The sequence below is a fragment of the Dipodomys merriami genome, unplaced genomic scaffold (assembly GCF_024711535.1).
Source record: "Dipodomys merriami isolate MVZ:Mamm:240054 unplaced genomic scaffold, mDipMer1.0.p SCAF_55, whole genome shotgun sequence".
Classification (NCBI taxonomy): Eukaryota; Metazoa; Chordata; class Mammalia; order Rodentia; family Heteromyidae; genus Dipodomys; species Dipodomys merriami.
The window spans coordinates 2847167-2860507 of record NW_027206124.1 but is presented as its reverse complement, the minus strand read 5'-3'; the positions used below and the strand labels follow the sequence as shown (position 1 = coordinate 2860507).

Genomic DNA, 13341 nt, shown 5'->3' with positions numbered 1-13341 from the left:
CCCTGAGTCCAAGCCCCAGGACGGGCACACGCACGCACACGCACGCATGCACACACGAGCTGGAAGTGTGGGAAAAACTGAAGGATGGTGCCAGCTCCTGAGTTTAAGTCTCGGTACCAACATTGGAATTGGTGGGGACCGGCGTGGGGTGGGGACTGCATTGGAAGAAGAGCAGCCCAGGGGGAGGCGACTGCAAGAGCAAAGAGGCCAGAGAAAGAGATCACCGAACTCACACTTTTAGTAAGATTGAGTGACAGTCCTGTCACCTGTGTGCTTGCACAAGCCACCTCAGTGGGATATGGAAAGGCCTGACTTCAAGTAGGTGTTAATGGTCAGATTATAACAAATTAGATGTTAATGTTAAGATTACATTTAAGCTGGGAAGGTGGCTCAGTGGTAGAGTGCTTGCTTGCATGCATGAGGCCATGGGTTCGATTCCTCAGCACCACATAAGCAGAAAAGGCCAGAAGTGGCGTTGTGGCTTTTTACCCCAAGATGCCTTTCTTGGGCTGGGAATGTGGCTTAACGGTGAAGTGCTTGCCTAGTGTGCATGAAACCCTAGATTCGATTCCTCAGTAATACATACACAGAAAAAGCCGGAAGTGGCTCTGTGGCTAAAGTGGTAGTAGAGTGCTTGCCTTGAGCAAAAGAAGCTCAGGGACAGTGTCCAGGCCCTGACTTCAAGCCCCATCTGGCAAAAAATAAAATAAAATAAAATGCCTCTCAATCACGTGTGTGTGTGTGCGTGTGCCAGTACTGATGCTTGAACTCATATTCTCATTTAGCTTTTCATTCAAGGCTGGAAATCTACCACTTGAGCTGCATCTCTACTTCCAGCTTTTTGCTGGTTAATTGGAGATGAGTCTCTTAAATATCTAGCTTTGGACCATGATCTTCACATCTCAGCCTCCTGTGTAGCTGATTACAGGCATGAGCCACCAGCTCCCAGCTCTCAATCACTTTCGATTCTTTCAAACTGTAGTTACTGTTTGCAGTGAACTTCATGAAATGAGGACCCATGGTAAGTTTGCTCTGAGTTTTCTCACAGACTCTAGAAGCCGTTTAGCAAATGTTTGTAATATCAACTTGGTTGATGAACCAGGGAGAGATGAATTGACATATTGGTAAATGTGAGGCACAGCAGCACTAATGTCCCCCAAGTAATTTATAGGGATGCTGGAACTCCATTTTGGGCATCCCTTATTCCTCTCTGTACCCCTAATCACCTAAACAACACAGTAGGGCAAACCCTCCCTCCACATTGGTCTGGTTTTTCAGAATTGGAGTAAGTTCACAATGGTACTTGGGAGGAAAAGCATTGTTAGTACTAACTACGTGCAGTGTGCTGGGCTCCCAGAAGCTGTGTGATGAATTGGAAGAAGTCTACTGTATGAAATCCTCACCGACACACACTTCTCTGGGGACAGTGCCCTGGAGGCCACAATGATGTGTGTCCTGCTGGGCTTGTGATCAGTTCAAGGCACCCTCTGTCCCAGTTAGTGGCCTTGATAACTACCCAGCCAGAGTGAGCTGTGGGCCCCATCCATCGTGGACACCCAGATGGGCAGATAGGCTGGCATGGACGCACCATGAAACCCACTCCTGGCCCAGAACATCAGCTAACTGCACCCTCCCATTCCAAACCCCAGACAGCACAGACAGCTCACAACCCTCAGTGTGGGAGGACACCTTCGCAGGAGGGTTGTGAGAGGTCTGCCTTCCTAGAAACTCTGGACTGCCAGCAGCCCCCATGGAACCACAGGCTCCTTTCCCTTCACAAATGACCACTGTGGCTACTCTGGTTTGCACATTTGGCTTGAAAAGATGATATAAGAAGCCCAGCTTGGTGGCTCACACCTGTAATTTCTGGCTACTCAGGAGGCTGAGACTTGAGGACTGTGGTTCTGAAGCCAGCCCAGACAGGAAGGCACACTAGACTTTTATCTCTAATTTAAACTACCCAAAATCCTGAAGTGGACCTATGAATCAAATGATAGTGTCAAACACAATTTTTTAAAAAAAAAGAAAGAGGGGCTGGGAAGGTGGCTCAGTGGTAGAATGCTTGCCTTGCATGCCTGAGGCCCTGAGTTTGATTCCTCAGCACCACATAATCAGAAAAAGCTGGAAGTGGTGCTGTGGCTCAAGTGGTAAAGCGTTAGCCTTGAGCTGAAGAGCTGAGGGACAGCGCCCAGGCCCAGAGTTCAGGCCCCATGATCGACAGAAAGAAAGGAAGGAAGGAAAGAAGGAAGGAAGGAAGGCAGGAAGGCAGGAAGGAAGGAAGGAAGGGAGAGAGAGAAAAAAAGAAAAAAACTAAGGAACTGCACTCAGGCACTGAGTTCAAGCCCAGTACTTGCACATGCACGTGTACTCACACACACACACACACACACAGCCCAAGCCCAGTGTTGTGATGGGGCCTGAGAGAATTTTCCCATCAGCCTACCATTCTCATCCCTACCCTCACCTTTGTTTTCAGTCCCTCCATTCTGGCCCAGATCCAAGGAGATGCTGTAGCCTAGTTGCCATAGAAACAAAAGTACCACACTGGACAGGTTCCTGACCTTTCCAGTTTTTCCCTGTTGTAGATGTGTGGCTGAGTAGTCTTGGTATTGATTGCTTTAATGGATGCTTTGTATTCTGTCACTGGAGACGGTTAGCTAGTAAACTTATGTTCATTTGGGGATAGAGATTATAAACAGTTCTGCAGTGAGCAGTCATCAAGCACTGGAAAACTATTTATTGAATATCTTAGAGAACCATGACAAACTAGATGGGAAAGGAGGATTTGCATTATAATACTTTAGCACCCACACACAAATGGTACTTCAAAGGAAATGTTGCTGGCTTACATAGATGATTTGGATTAAAAATAACAGCTCTCATGCTGGGCGCTGGTGGCTCACGCCTGTAGTCCTAGCTACTCAGGAGGCTGAGATCTGAGGATCATAGTTCAAAACCAGCCCTGGCAGGAAAGTCCCTGAGACTCTTATCTCCAATAAACCACTAGAAAACTGGAAGTGGTGCTGTGGCTGGAGCGGTAGAGTGCTCACCTTGAGCTGAAGAGCGCAGGGAAAGCACCCAAACCCAGAGTTCAAGCCCCATGAATAACCAAAAAAAACAAAACAAAACAAAACAAAACAGCTCTCCAGGTGATGGTGGCACAGCTTATAATCCTATTTACTCAGGAGGCTGAAATCTTAGGATCATGGTTCAAAACCAGCCTGGGCAGGAAGTCCAAGAGACTCTTATCTCCAATTAACTTTAAAAAAAGCCAGAAATGAAGCTGCTAGCCTTGAGCAAAAAATGCTCAAGGACGGCTCCCAGGCCCTGAGTTCAAGCCGCAAAACTGGCACAAAAAAAAAAAGCTGGGCACTGATAACTCATACCTGTAATACTAGCTACTCAGGAGGCTCAGATCTGGGGATTGTGGTTCCAAGCCAACCTAGGCAGATCTGAGGATTGTGGTTTGAAGCCAACCTAGGCAGAAAAGTCCCTGTGAGGCTCTTATCTCCAATTAACTCCTCAAAAACCAGTAGTAAAGCTGTGGCTCAATGTGGTAGAGCACTAGCCTTGAACAAAAGACCTCAGAGACAGAGCCCAGGCCCTGAGTTCAAGCCCCATGACTGATTTTAAAAAATTAAATAAAAAATATGTATGTGTAAGAAAGCTGGATGCTGGTGGTTATAACTGTAATCCTAGCTACTGAAGAGGCTGAGATCTGAGGATGGTGGTTCAAAGCCAGCCCAGGCAATAAAGTCCTTGAGTCTCTTATCTCCAATTAACTAACAGAAAATTGGAAATGGTTCTGTGGCTCAAAGTCATAGAGCACTAGCCTTGAACAAAAGAGCTCAGACACAGTGCCCAAGCTCTGAGTTCAGAAAGAAAGAGGTGGGGGAGGAAGGAGGGAAGGAGGAAGGGAGGGACGGAAGGATGGAGGGAGGGAGGAAGGTCACTGCTCAAGTGACAGAGTGCCTACCCATATAGACTGGCCCATTTGTATTTCTTCCTCTGTTTTAACCCATTTTGATGAGGAGCCTATATTAAGGTTGTATGTGTGTGCCTGTACAGTACCTGGTACTCTTGCTTGTCTTAGTCATACCTCCAATTCTGGCTTTTTGCTGTTAATTGAAGAGAAGAGCCTCTTGGGCTTTTCTGCCCAAGCTAGCTTCAAACTGCCATCCTCAGATCTGTGCCTCCTGAGTAGCTAGGATTCCAGGCATGAGCCACCAACAGCTGGCATGACCCTATATTTCTTTTCTTTTTCTTTCTTTCTTTTTTTTTTTTTTTTTGCCAGTCCTGGGCTTGAACTCAGGATCTTGGCCCTGTTCCTGAGTTTCTTTTTTGCTCAAAGCTAGCCCTCCACCACTTGAGCCACAGAGCTACTTCCAGCTTTTTCTGTGTATGTGGTACTGAGGAATCAAACCCAGGGCTTCATGCATGCTAGGCAAGCACTCTACCTCATTTCTAGCCCCCACAGCCTATATTTCTATCTGCTTACATACTGCAAGTGTTTTAATGCTGTTTTTTGTATCTTTTTTTTAGTTTTTTTTTTTTTTTTTTGTCGGTCGTGGGGCTTGAACTCTGGGCCTGGGCACTGTCCCTCAGCTCTTCAGCTCAAGGCAAGCGCTCTACCACTTGAGCTACAGCGCCACTTCTGGTTTTCTGGTGGTTTATTGGAGATAGGAGTCTCACGGTCTCTCCTGCCCGGGCTGGCTTTGAACCGCGATCCTCAGATCTCAGCCTCCTGAGTAGCTAGGATTACAGGCGTGAGCCACCAGCACCCGGCGTTAATGCTGTTTTTTGATGTGCTATACCTTTACATTTTCACATGGTTAAGTTAGAAGCTGCCTTTATGGTATCTGCCTTCGTGTGTTTTGCTGAGACCTGCCTTCCCTTCCTTAAATTCCATTCATGTCCACATACACAATCATCTGCTCTGTTTGGAAGCGTGCAGTGTAAGGGATCCAATTCAATTCTTTCCAATTCAATTCTTTCCATACACGGAGCCAAGTTCTTATTACATTCATTTGTTAAATCATCTCTTCTCCCCCCACTGCTTTGAAATACTTCCTTTATTCGTTGGGTAAATCTCACACACCAATGTCTTTGTTTTAAAAATCCCCACCTCCTAGGGATGTGGGGATACACGCAGTGACCTGACCAAACCTGAGCCCGGACTAGGATCTGCTCCAAGTGTTTGGCTGTCCCCACCCCCCTCATGCCATATGCTTGACCTTGAGCCTTGGCAACTGTTCTCACACAGGTGTCTCCAAAGGCCTCACCTTTAGGCCCCCAAACTGCTTTTGGGTCTATCATCAGCTCAGCCAAGGTGACCTTGGTCAGCCGGCCAGGATGACTGGCAATGGTTCGATTCCACCAGGGGGTTAGGACCATGTCGTGGGGAGGGGAACTGAGAGCTGGGTGTAGCAGGGAGAGGAGCTGGGCAGGCAAGCAGGGAGAAAGGGCACTGCTGGCTGATGATCAAAGCTGGAGTTTGGGGCAGGGAGGCAGTGTGCCTTAGGAAGGGGCTTATCACGAGTAAGGTAAAGATAATCACATTTCTAACGTTATCCTGGGCCAGAATTAGCAGGCTGCTGAGGCATCCAGTCCAGATAAGAGGGGGCGTGGCCTGGCACAGGGGTAAGGGTTGGGATGTTGGGGGGGGGGGCGGTTCTACCCATTGAGCTGCCAGCTCTCCTTATACTAGATAGTTTTATTTTTTCCCCTTGCGGGGAGGGTGCTGGTACTAAGGCTTGAACTTAAGGCCTAAGCACTGCTCCTGAGCTTTTTGACTCAAAGTTGGTGCTCTATCACTTGCACCACACCTCCACCTCCACTTTTTGGTAAGATGAGTCTCACTGCCTCTTACTGCCTGAGGTGGCTTCAAACCACCATCCTCAGATCTCAGCCTCCTGAGTAGGATTGCAGGCATGAGCCACTGGCACCTAGCAAGACTTTGATTTTTTTTTCTTTTTTTTTTTTCTGCCAATCCTGGGGCTTGAACTTAGATCTTGGGCACTGTCTCTGAGCCTCTCTGTGCTCAAGTCTAACGCTCTACCACTTGAGCAACAGCACCACTTCTGGCCTTTCTGTTTATGTGGTACTAAGGAATGGAACCCAGGGCTTCACGCATGCTAGACAAGCACTCTACCACTAAGCCACATTCCTAGCCCAAGACTTTTTTATGCTACAAAAGTAAAGGGCTTTTGGGGCTGGGAAGGTGGCTCAGTGGTAGAGTGCTTGCCTTGCATGCATGAGGCCCTGGATTCGATTCTTCAGCACCACATAAGCAGAAAAGGCCAGAAGTGGCACTGTGGCTCAAGTGGTAAAGTGCTAGCCTTGAGTTGAAGAGCCGAGGGGCAGTGCCCAGGCCCAGAGTTCAGACTCCACGACTGAGAAAAAAGAAAGGAAGGAAGGAAAGAAGGAAGGAAGGAAGGAAGGAGGAAAGAAGGAAGGAAGGAAGGAAGGAAGGAAGGAAGGAAGGAAGGAAGGAAGGAAGGAAGGAAGGAAGGAAGGGAGGGAGGGAGGGAGGGAATCTTTCTGAAAAGAGCTCTGCTTTGAGCAGAGCAGAGGCTGGTATTTTAAACACAGGGTACAACTTCCTTGGATTTTGTATTCTAATTCTACCACTATCTAGCTACGTTATTTAATGTTTCTGTGTCTCCATTTTTATCTGTAAAAATGGGAACATATTTGTATGACTAGTTATTTAAATAAGTTTAACACAGGAAAGTGCTTAGATATCCATCACACAGTTATCTAGTTATGGTGACAATACCAGTTATGGCTGGTGATGTGGACTTCAAACTGGAAGGCACATCTTTAGGGGGTGCCCGCGGTGGCCAGGAGAGGCACAGGGGGTGAGAGCAGACCTGGGCAGCTGTGGAAGCAGCTGGAGGAACAGGGCACTGCACTTCGTCTGAAACATGGAAATGTCTGCGGTAGCATTTCTAGGGCACATAATTGGGACAGAGCTTGGGAGGACACCAGAGCTGGAGGAGCCCAGGTAACAGATGGTAACAAATCGAAGTCTTCACAGCAGGCTTTAAAGGGGCAGGAGATGTAGCTCAACGGGAGAATGCATATTTAGCACGTGCCAGGCCCTGGATTCCATCCCCATCACTGCCAATAAAAAGCAACAAGACAGAATAGGCTTTAGGAATATCAGATATATATATTATGTACGTACACACACACACACACACACACACACACACAGACACACACACACACACACACACACACACACAGTCAATTTTTTTTTTTGGTCGCTGTGGGGCCTGAACTCTGGGCCTGGGCGCTGTCCCTCAGCTGTTCAGCTCAAGGTGAGCACTCTACCACTTGAGCCACAGCGCCACTTCTGGTTTTCTGGTGGTTAATTCTGGTGGCTCATGCCTGTAATCCTAGCTACTCAGGAGGCTAAGATCTGAGGATCACAGTTCAAAGCCAGCCAGAGAAGAAAAGCCCATGAGACTCTTATTTCCAATAAAGCACTCAAAAAAGCGAGAAGTGGTGCTGTGCCTCAAGTGGTAGAGCACTAGCCTTGAGCAAAAAGAGGCTCAGGGACAGTGCTCAGGCCCAGAATTCAAGTCCCATGACTCAAAAAACTATTTGTGTGGCTCAAATAGTAGTTATCTGCCTAGCATGAGCAAAGGCCTGGGTTCAATCCCTAGTACGGAAAGATGTGGGCTTGATAGTACTTTGCCAAGGTCCCAGTGTAGCTCTGTCTCATGGTCTGTACTGTGCACTGAATAGACAAGCCCCTGGTTTATTGCTCTGCCCTTAGTCTTGAAACTCTCCATCAGTTTACCTTTACACTTGTGTTTTGTAAGGGAATTCATTGCCCAGGACAGTAATGTGCTCATGTGACTATAGCCCAGGTGGAGTTGAGCCGGCTCAGGCCAGCAAGAATGGCAGGTGGTGGGCAGCACGGGGGAACAGTTGGCCTGACCTGGTGGCACCACATGCCTGGACAGTCTGGGACACTGTGGGGCTGCAGAAGGCAGCAGGATCAGGTCATGTGCCCAGACTGGAGGTAACAGAAGGAATGGTAATGGTGACAGCCCATCGTGGTACTGGCAATAAAGGACTTCTCGTGGAAGAGCCCTCCTGTGTGTCCTGCCCACACGCCTACAGCCTCAGTGCCGGGCTAGGGACTGCAAGCATCTGCTAGTGAGACTCACCAGCCAATCATTCCACAATAAAAACTATGCCTGGGCCAAACACCAGTGGCTCATGCCTGTAATCCAAGCTACTCAGGAAACAGATTTGAGGATCAAGGTTTGAAGCCAGCCCAGACAGGAAAGTCTATAAGACTCTTATCTCCAATTAATCACCCAAAAGACAGAAGTGGAGCCATGGTTCAAATGTTTGAGTGCTAGCCTTGAGCAAAAAATGTTCAAGCTCCAGGAGTAGTGCCATAAAAAGATTTTTTAAAAAGCTATAAACTGGGCACTGGTGGCTCACACCTGTAATTCTAGCTACTCAGGAGGCGGAGATCTGAGGATAGTGGTTCAAAGCCAGCTAAAGCAGGAAAGTCTGTGAGACTATCTCCATTTAACCACCAGAAAACCAGAAGTAGTGCTATGGCTCAAAGTGATAGAGCACTCACCTTGAGCTGAAGAAATCAGGCACAGCTAGCGCGTGTGCAACTCAACACCTGGGCCCTGTTCCTTAGCTCAAGGCTGGCACTCTATTACTTTTGCTCCACTTTTGGATTTTTTGATAGTTAACTGGGCTGCCTCTGAACCATGATCCTCAGATATCAGCCTCCTGAGTAGTTACGATTACAGGCATAAGCAACTGGCACCCAGCTTTCCAAAGAGTTCAGAATTTCTGTTTTGAAAACTGCTGTGACATTGTAAGCAGATATCCACAGATTGAGGGTATTTTTTTTGGCAAGTCCTTTGGCTTGAACTGAGTCTGAGCACTGTCCCTGAGCCTCTCTGTGCACACCACTTGAGCCAGCGCCACCTTGGGCCTTTTCTGTGTATGTGTATGTGTATGTATATGTGGTGCTGAGGAATCAAACCCAGGGCTTCATGTATGTTAGGCAAGCACTCTACCACTGAGCCACATCCCAGCCCTAATTTTTATTTTTTGTTATTTTTTATTGTTATTATAAAAGTGATGTACAGAAGGATTACCATTACCTAAATCATGTAATAAGTACATTTCTTTTTGGACAATGTCACCCCTTCCCTTGCTCTTTCCCAGAGGAAGGAGGTTTTAAGATTAAATTTTCCTCATAATTGAAACTCTAATAGTCCAATCACAGATACATGTCATAATTTTTTTTGCTGTGTGTACACGTCATAAAATCATTTTGTTTGCTGTGTGTGTGTGTGTGTGTGTGTGTGTGTGTGTGTGTGTGCGCACACATGCGCAGGCACTATGGCTTGGCCTCAGAGTCTTCACCTCTCTCTGTGGCTTTTTTGCTCACAGATAGCACTCCACCCCTTGGACCACAACTCCACTTCTAGCTTTTTGGTGGTTAATTGCAGACAGGAATCTGAAGGGCCAGGTGCTGGTGGCTCACGCCTGTAATCTTAACTACTCAGGAGGCTGACATCTGAGGATCACAACTTAAAGCCAGCCTGGGCAGGAAAACCCGTTAAGACTTTTATCTCCAATTAACCACTAGGAAACCAGGAAGTGGCACTGTGGTTCAAAGTGGTAGATCACGAGGCTTGAGCAAAAAGGCTCAGGGTCAAGCCCTAAATTCAAACCCCATGACCGACAGGAAAAAAAAAAAAAAAGAATTTCATGGATTTTTCTGCCCAGTCTGGCTTGGAACCTTGATCCTGATTTCAACCTCCTAAGTAATTAGGATTACAGGTGTGAGCCACCAGCACCCAGATAGAAGACACGGGAAAGGGGGCAGATAGGTCCAGACTCCAGAGGCTGGGTGCAGTTGCTTGACCAGCCATGGCAGGCCACAGCCTCGGGGTTAGGCCTTGCTGGGGTTGGTCAGCTTCCAATGGTGATGAGTGGCAGCGTGGCGGGGGGGGGGGGGTGAAGGTAAAAGCCAAGGGGTGGGGAACCTGGGCAGCTGGAACTGACATCCTGATGCAGTCAGCATCCTGCAGCTCTCCACTTCCACTAGGAACCAGCACCTCCCACTCCCAACTGACCAATCCCTCTGTCCCATCATGGAGGGAAGCAATCTGATTGGTTTAATCACCCCACCTCAGTGTGGGCATGGCCATCAATGTGATGGACAGCCGCATGGAGGACCCAGCACCCTGCTCCGCTCCTCCACTTAAGTTGGAGCCCCAGAACCTGACCTGAGCTGCCCTGTCTTTACTCAGTCTATCTTTTACTGACCCGCTCCTTCATCAAATAAACCATAACTACTGCTGTTTTTATTTTCTGGGACTGGGGGTTAAACTCTGGGCCTGGGCTCTATCCCTGAGCCTCTCTGTGGCTTTTTTTTTTTTTGAGTAGTTCATTAGAAATAAGAGTCTCACAGAGTTTCCTGAGCTGGCTTTGAACCGTGATCTTGAGATTTCAGCCTCCTGAGTAGCTAGGATTACAGGTGTGAGCCACGGGCACCCTGCTACCTCTGCTGCCCTCTGACCAGCGTTGCCCGCACCAGCTTCTCCTCCCGGTCCGCAGAGGCCTCCATGTCACCATGCCTCAGGGCCTAGTGCTGGGACCTGAGAGGAAACTGGCCTGTCCCTTCTCTCCTTCACTCTCAAGCTCCTCCCCTTCCAGTGATTTTCTAGAACTCACCTTTGCTGTCAAGCCTCCACTCACTGGAGAGAGCTCAGGCTGTCATCTGCTCAGAGGTCTACGCTGCATCCTCTGGCCCGGCTGACTTCCCCTAGCACCAAATGCAATTATTTTCATTTTACTTACTTTGTGATACTGAAGTTTGAACTCAGGAGTTTTTCTTGCAAACCAAGCACTCTTCCACTCAAACCACACTCCTACCCCTTTTTGCTTTCAGTTTGTTTTTCAGGTAGGGTCTGGCGCTTTTGCCCATGCCAGCTTCGGACTTCCATTCTCCTTCTTCCATATCCCAAGAAGCTGGGAATGCAGGCATGCACCATCATGCCCAGCTGATATTTGTTATTCATCCCAGGCTGGCTTCAGATTCATGATCTTCCTGTCTTCAACTCCGGAGCATTGGGACTACAGGTATGTGCCACCATTTCCAGAGTATCACTGTTACTTCTGTTGTATTGTTACTTGCATGTTGATTTAATTCCAATCTCTCCCACTAAATGGCCATGTCTGTGTGAATTCTCAGGTCCTAGCAGTGAAGTGTCTGGAACTATCTAGACTGCCTAAGTGGTGTGCCAACTCAGAGCAACTAACTGTAAATTGGAGTGCTGTAACCATGTGCACACAGATGACCGTGGGATGGTCTGGAAAGAAGGCCATGCTCCTCATCTAGGCTACTTCTGGGGTTGGAGACGAGACCAGGACAGGGAAGTGCATGTGTGCGTGTGTATGCGTATACACGTGCATGCATATAGCACACTCACATGCAGGTGTCTGGTAGGGACTTTAGCTTCAACTGTAGTGATATTCCTTTTTGTGTGTGTGATATTGGTTGTTGAAGTTAGGGCCTCATGCCATGTGTAGTCTTGAAGGAGACAACATGTATGAAGATGGCGTGGCTCACACCTGTAATCCTCTCTACTCAGGAGAATGAGATCTCAGTATTGTGGTTCCAAGTCATCCAAGGCAGGAAAGTCCATGAGGTTCTTACCTCTAGTTAACCACCAAAAAGCCAGAAGCAGTGCTGTGGCTCAAGTGGTAGAGCACTAGCCTTGAGCACAAAGAGGCTCAGGGACAGTGCCTAGGCCCTGAGTTCAAGCCCCAGGACTGATATCAAAACAAAAAAAAAATTGGACTAGGAATGTGCTTTAGCGGTAGAATGTTTGCCTAGCATGCCTGAGGCCCTAGGTTCAATGCCTTCATACCACACAAACCATGAAATAAAAAGGATTCCTTGAGCTGGGCGTCCCTGGCTCACACCTGTAATCCTAGCTACTCAGGAGGCTGAGATCTGAGAACTGGGCTCGAAGCCAGGCTGGGAAGGAAAGTAAAATTAGTTAATTAATTAAAAATTTAATAAATACAAAAAAGAGGAGGTGGGAGGGCTGAGGGCGAATGAAGATGAATATGGTTCAAGTAGTTCATTTGCATACATAAAAAAGAGAACAATGAAATTTGTTGAAATTATTTAAGAGTAGGGGGTAAGGGAGAGTGACAGAGGGGTAAACTTGATCTGGATACATTGTATGAAGATGTGGAAATGTTACAATGAAATCAGTCCTCTATCATTAATGTATATATGGAATCATTTTTTTTTTTAATGAGTAACTTCCCAGGGTGCCAGTGGCTCACGCCTGTAATCCTAGCTACTCAGGAGGTTGAGATCTGAGAATGGCGGTTCAAAGCCAGACAGGGCAGGAAAGTCTGTGAAACTCTTATCTCTGATAAACCACCAGAAAAACTGGAAGTGGGGGTGTGGCTCAAATGGTAGAGTGCAGGCTCTTAATTCAAGTCCCACCACCAACCAAAAAAAAAAAACAAAAAAAACCTTAGAATATAGGGTTGGGGGCATGGTTCAAATGGTAGAGCATGTGCCTAAAAAAGATGTCATACCTTCATTGTGTAGTTAAAACTAACTGAACAATATACAAAGAAAACGTGGCCAGGCGCTGGTGGTTCACACCTGTAATCCTAGCTACTCAGGAGGCTGAGCTCCAAGGATCGTGGTTCAAAGCCAGCCTGGACAATAAAGTCTGTGAGACTCTTATCTCTGATTAACCACTAGAAAATCCAAAATAGGGCTTAAAGTGGTAGAGTGGTAAAGTGCTAGCCTTGAGCGAAAAAGCTCAGGGAGGCTGGGAATGTGGCTCAGTGGCAGAGTGCTCACCTAGCATGCACAAAGCCCTGGGTTTGAGTCCTCACTACCACATAAACAGAAAAAGCCAGAAGTGGTGCTATGGCTCAAGTGGTAGAGTGCTAGCCTTGAGCAAAAAGAAGCTCAGGGACAGTGCCCTGGTCCTGAGTTCAAGCCCAGGACTGGCAAAAATAAATAAATAAACCAAAAAAGCTGGACACTAGTGGCTCATACCTGTAATCCTAGCTACTCAGCAGGCTGAGATCTGAGGATTGTGGTCAAAGCCAGCCTGGGCAGGAAAGTCCATGAGACTCTTATCTCCAATTAAAAAAAAACAAAAAACACCAGAAAACTGGAAGTGGTGCTGTGGCTCAAGCAGTAGAGCACTCGCCTTGAGCTGAAGAGCTGAGGGACAGCACCCAAACTCAGAGTTCAAGCCCCACAACCAACAAACAAACCCCAAACAAACCTCAGGGACA

General features: G+C 47.4%; 1 long non-coding RNA gene across 1 annotated transcript; it reads right to left on the bottom strand.

Moving 5' to 3' along the window:
- Positions 1-2722: 2722 nt before the first annotated feature.
- LOC138811758 (uncharacterized) lies at positions 2723-10821 on the bottom strand. Its single transcript, XR_011367492.1, has 2 exons — positions 10735-10821; positions 2723-7122 (listed from the first exon to the last, which is right to left on the bottom strand). It is a non-coding gene; the product is annotated as an uncharacterized lncRNA (long non-coding RNA).
- Positions 10822-13341: the final 2520 nt, after the last annotated feature.